A 6,126-nucleotide genomic window follows, 5' to 3' on the forward strand; every position below is an offset into this window, starting at 1 on the left:
CACACACACACACACACACACACACACACACACACACACACACACACACGCACAAAGACTTCACACCACAAACCACAAAATACTTGTTGCAACACTGAGATGCAGAAATAAAATAAATGTTTGCTGGTTTATTTCACTGAATGATGCTCCAAACCCACCAGTTCTCCCTGAGGAAGTACATAATGTCTTCAAAATCAACTTTAAAAATAAGTTCTTTAAAACACTTATGAGACAAGTGTTGCCATTTGTTAAAACTACAATATAAATTTCCCATCTAAAACTGTTTTAAGGAGGAGATCCTATGTTAAGAAGATTTGTGAACATTAGGTCAGACTTTCAGTTTAACTTTGTGATTCATAGCTGTTTGTTGCCTTCAGAGCTCGGCAAATAACACACTAAATCATTCTCTCATAGGCATGATGTAATCTCCCATAATCATTTAATTGTTGGGAGTTTTAGGAGAAGATGATGTTTGTTTACATGAAGCCAACATTTTAAAATTATTTAACGAATGAAATTGTTTCTATGTGATCTGTTTGTGCAAAAATGTGTTCACATTTTCAGTGAAATAACACAAAATACCCCCCATTGTCCTCAGCAATAGCTTTAATCCCGGCTGACAAATGTCAAAGTTTACAGGACCCCCTCCTGGTGGAGCAAAAGGAGGTTTCAGAGCACAAAAAGCTGATGCGACACAGATGATAACCCTGTAACCTGAATGTCACCATGTGTCTGTTTCACTGCATGATGGAGAAAACAACCGATCCCAGACAATCCATCAAAAGAAAAACAAAAACAAATGCTACTTTTTTTCCTTTTGAGTAAAACAAACAGCAAACCTCCTTATCTTAAGACCGTCCATAGGACCACCATAATTCAAAGAAAGGAAACTGATGTTTGTTGTGCCCCTAGGGACAGAACGGTATTTTGTAACTTCTAGCTGAATATTTCTCAAACAAGTGAGCAGACGGATGTAGCCTGTGTTTGTGTTTACTGGTTTAATTGAGCTTGAAAGTTGCATTAGTTTATTTCCTTTTTAACGTTTCCTGTCGGCTTGTTTTGGACATGTGAAACTTGTAATATAAGACCTATAGCTCATGCATGAATGGTCAGGGTCCGCACAGGTACCAGGCACCTGGTACTTATCTGGTCCAATTGGTATGCGGTGGTGGGCAGCACTAATCTAAATATTAATTGCACTAACCCTAAAGCATTAGCTCAAATATTTAGGTCCCCTAATTCTTAAGCACTAACGCACTGAAAAATGTAACAAAAGCTAATTCTAAAGCACTAATATATCCAGTTGATGCATGGAACAGTCTTCAGAATCAACATGAGACAATATTTACTGTGTGCAGAATTGTCACTTAGTGCCCTTGGCGGGCCAAATGAGAGTCGTCCGCAGGCCGTATTTGGCCCATGGGCCTTGAGTTTGGCACATGTGAACTTGTAGATAAGTGACACACATATGAACAAAATGAGTGACAGCTTTCACCCTCAAATGTGAATAATAATGTTCATCAACGCATTTAAAGACCTCAGTTAGTGCTTCTAAATTTAGCCCATAAATTTAGCAAGTGCTAATCCATTAATAAATTTTAAAAAAATAGCAAAAGCCCTAAAGCACTAATCAGGAAATTAATTCCCCTATTAGTGTTTTAGTGCTTTAGGGGAACTGTGTCCACCACTGCTGGTATGGTACACCAAGCAAGCACTGGTAAATATACCAGATGTCTTGTACGGGAACTGGGCTGTATTGTGAAATGACTTTTTAATTTGTAAAAGAAAAAAAATCTTGTTTTGCACTTGTTTCCTCTGTGAATTTGCAACAAAAAAAAAAGAAAAAAAAACAACCACAAAACCTCAGTTGTTGAAAATCACATTTTACTAGTAAAAGAACATGTGAAAWTTTTTTGTTTTCAGTGATTTTGGAAAACGTTTTGAAGATGTTCATGTCCAATATGATCAAATGGATAGGATTAAAAAATGTGGTTTTTCTGCAAGAATAAGCAATTCTTAGAGAAGCAGCAAAACCCCAAGACATTACTATCAGAAGAGTCCTATCTAACATGTTAAATGCTAAGGTTCATGACAGCAAAGTAAAAAAAAAAAAAAAAAACCCCAAAAACATTAATAAGTATTGGTGCTTCTTTGTCCAGGGTACCAGGAAAAGGTCTTTGAGTTCCTCCGATTTGAACCCCAGTTACGCTGAGCAACTGTCCCCAGAATCACTGCGATGGCCCCAACATAAACAGTGATCTGTTGAGCAGCAGAGTAAACTTCCTCTGATTGCACTGATGCACACACTTCCTCGGGGGATTGAACGATGCAGCACACTTGAACCCCATTTTCCATCCGAGCTGGAAGTGTTTGACTCGGCAGGGATTTGCACCATGACATTAAATCTATTCCACATGTGGGACAGATTACAGTTCAGTTACGTGGAAAAAAAAACTGTGATGGATGAAAATATGACATTTTAATTGTTTATTTATTTAATTAAATCTACGGGTAATCTGGAAAATAACATTTCTTATCGCAGTGAAGCAGCTCATTGATTCAGTTTACATTGTCTTGTCTTTAAATGGTTGATCTCACAGGTTTCCTGAGAAACAAAATTTGTTAATTTTTGTTTATTTTGAAGTGGATTTTACAAACTGTTCCTTCTAATTTAGCGTGGTCAGCAGTTTATTTTTGATTTCCTGCTCCGCGACTACAGATTAATATCTCTGGTGGCAGCGGCCCAACTCCAACAAAGCGTCGACTGAGAGGGTCTGTGACCTTATCGCCACAGAGAGACACCACAGCCCGTTTGAGGGGGTCACAGACGTGTACAACTGGAGACATAACTGGGGACCATGTGTGAGTTTTCGCGACCGACAGGGAGTCCATCCCGGGGAGACTGAAGAGGAAGCGGAGCAGATGGAGGTCAGAGTTGGCTGGCTCAGTTTTTTATCCTGTTATTCCAGTCTTCGCACACAGACAAGAAGCCAAAGGTCTATAGGACTTGAAAAAAAAAGTCTTATTAAAAGTAAAAATAACATAACAGAAATAAACTTTGGTAAAAATTAATTTCACTGATAAGAAAAGTCATAAAACTGCTCACAATATTCAGGAAAGTAAAAATACTTTTGCACACTGCAAGGACTAAAGTGTTGAATTTATTTAACCAAGTTATGTCAACTGGTTGCACTAAACTGAATTGAGTGCATTTTCTTGCATTATAATCGCATTTATTTACATTTACTTTACACAGAGCATAAACAGCTATGATGAGTTCTGGTAATATTTTCATTTGTAGAGCGTAACGTGTTAAATTTCAAAGTAAATATGTCAAAGTATTGTTTTTGATGTTTTGAATGTCATGAAATAAAAACACAATTTAAAAAAATTCTTAAGTACTGTAACAGAGTACATGTACTTTGTTACTACCCACCTCTGTGAGATGCTGATTGGAAATAATATGGGAGTATCCTCAAAATGCATTTTTAACCAACGTATTCTCTTGCATATCAGGTAATTTTGACAACTGAATTCTATAAACTGATACATAGTGTGGGTAAATTTGCTATAACATCTTACGAAAATCACACAAAACAGCATAATTGGTATCTTTTCCTTATATAAAGCTCAGATATGCAACAATACATAACTCTTTTTTTAATAACAGAACTTCCTCATAGGATGAATATACCTAAGGCAGGGAGGGGTAACTTCAGTGATGCTGAACACTTACCCAAATGTCTTAAAACTGCTATTTTGCATTGTGTTGTAGTGTAGTTTTAAAAATCCTTCATGTTCGACAGCATCTCTAAGCATCAAATTAAAAAAGCACTCAAAGCAGTTCTTAGAATCTATGAGCTTTACAGTTCACCAGCATTTTTAAGTAAAAAAAATGTAAAAAACATCTTGTAGGTGGGCTGGACAGAAGTCACGTGCTGGCCGGATGTGGCCTGTAGACCACCAGTTTCCCATCCCTGGTCTAAGGTGTCAAAAATGCAGACTACAAAGGCTAAAATCCCAGGATGAATTTTTCCAAAATGCTTAAATATGCTCCCATTTCCTCACGTCACATCACGGTTTGCCGGGTCAGGCAAGCTCTGGCCAAGACCAACTAAGAAGCGGTGATGACTCGGGAAACCGGACTCTCTTCCCGTCAACAATGAAGAGACAAAGAGATGTCAAAGGACGACAACCCTTTCCTGCTAATCAGAGGAGGATTTGCAAAGAGGAAAGCACTCCTCCCTCAGCTCGGTACAAGCTGTGATGAGGTTTCCATGTTCGTGTCGGCTGGTGGAGGCCTGATGACTGGACCTGCATCCTTTTTGGCATGAGGCCGACGACACAGAGACGTGTCTTCATGCTCTGTCTGGAAAAATGGAAGTCCAGAATTACATCAATCAAACTGTTTATCACTCCCTAATTTTTGAAACAGTTTCCAGTTATACTGTGAATTTAGGGTTCCTAACTACAGTACTCAGAAAACTCATTTAACCAGCTAAGGCTTATGTCCTGCAGGCTTGAGTCCAGGTTGCTTCAGGAAGAGCATCAGGCATGAAATAATTGGCAATTTTCATGTGGCTCAATGTGGCGACCTCTGAAGAAGGGAGCAGCCAAAAGGATAAACATAATTTACTATTTTCACCTACAGTATTTTATACACTTTAGTTCCTCAGTGTYCCATCAGGACTGGTGTTTTTGTATAGAACAAGCAGCAGAATTGTTTCATAAATTGGCTGACCTTCAGCTGAAGATGCARATCTAAGTATACGCTGACCTTCACTTTCTTCACGGTTCTGAGTTGTTAGGAGGTTTGACTTACTTTCTTTTATTCTCTGGACCGTGGGCTGTGGCCCCAGTAATGTTATACAAATGTCATGAGTCATGGGACTAACAGTTTCTGTAAAACAGGAGGGTGTTTGGCCAAAAGGCATTGTCACAGAAAAGGCCTTTTGTAGAAACACTGAGACTGTTTGAACAATCATTTTACTGCCCAAATCATGCAGAAAAACAGTGAGGTTTTTCCTGGTAAACTCATCTCAGCTATGCTTCTGTGAACGTGTCGTTCCTCTTAAAACTATTTATTAGACAAAGTTATTCTTCCTTAATGCCAGCTTTGAGAGGAACATAATTCTTTGCGGGGTTATTAAGTTTTAAATTTCATTACACTCTTTGTTTTTGATGCTGAAAGCTTCACCTGTTGTGATTTTGTTGCTACGTGCAATTTTTAGCTCAACATTTTCTTCCAGTTTGCAATAAAGGGAACRAGTTCATTCTCTCACTCAGATAAAGCTGATAGTTTATGGTTTAAGGAGATAACCGGAGTTTGATCATCAGCAGAAAGTCTTGTTCTTKAACCATCCCTTTACAGGAAACGACTCACAGTAAACAGGACAACAAGCTGTGCTTTTTTATCTCATTTCTCCTGCTCCCGTGGCTTTAAAGCTCTGCAGCAGAAAGATTCTCAAACTTTTAGGTTTTCCTGTTGTAAGTAAAATGGTTTGGTCAGGGTTTAGTACTGTCTGCAGGGAAACAAAACAAAACAAAAACAATGAGCTGCGATTTTATTGTAATCATGCACCAATACAGATGTGAATCATGGACAGGGAAACATCCAAAAACATGTTAATCTATCACATAAAATGCATGCTTTACACTGTGTGGTTTGAAGGTATTTTTTAAAATCTTCATATYTTCACAAGGTCACATGATTTTTTTTGCACATGTTCCCCTGTGAAAAACGMGAAATTTGTGTGGTTAATTCAACTTTAAGAGATGCACAGAGTCCAAACTAATGCTAATATTTAAATTCTTTGTTCGGGCTTGTTTCCCCATTAGTTGTCTCATGTTGCAGCTCCCAAAGTGTTTAGAAGCATTTGTAAAGTTCTGCAACATCTAGAAGCAAAGCACAACACAGCTTTGTTCCTGAGAACAGACGTTTCAGTGATGCCACGTGTTGCCATGATAACCTGTAGCTTTCTTTTATTTATTTTTTCTTCTTTTTTTATTTTTTATTTTTTTTGTGGCAGTGATACGCCCCCTCTGCCCTGACCCCTTTCCTCTCAATGGTGGCACACTTTCRCCAGGAGGATTTCTCGAACAACATCTGCCCTATCCCCCCACCTC

The sequence above is a fragment of the Austrofundulus limnaeus genome, unplaced genomic scaffold (genome assembly GCF_001266775.1).
Source record: "Austrofundulus limnaeus strain Quisiro unplaced genomic scaffold, Austrofundulus_limnaeus-1.0 Scaffold4, whole genome shotgun sequence".
Taxonomy (NCBI): Eukaryota; Metazoa; Chordata; class Actinopteri; order Cyprinodontiformes; family Rivulidae; genus Austrofundulus; species Austrofundulus limnaeus.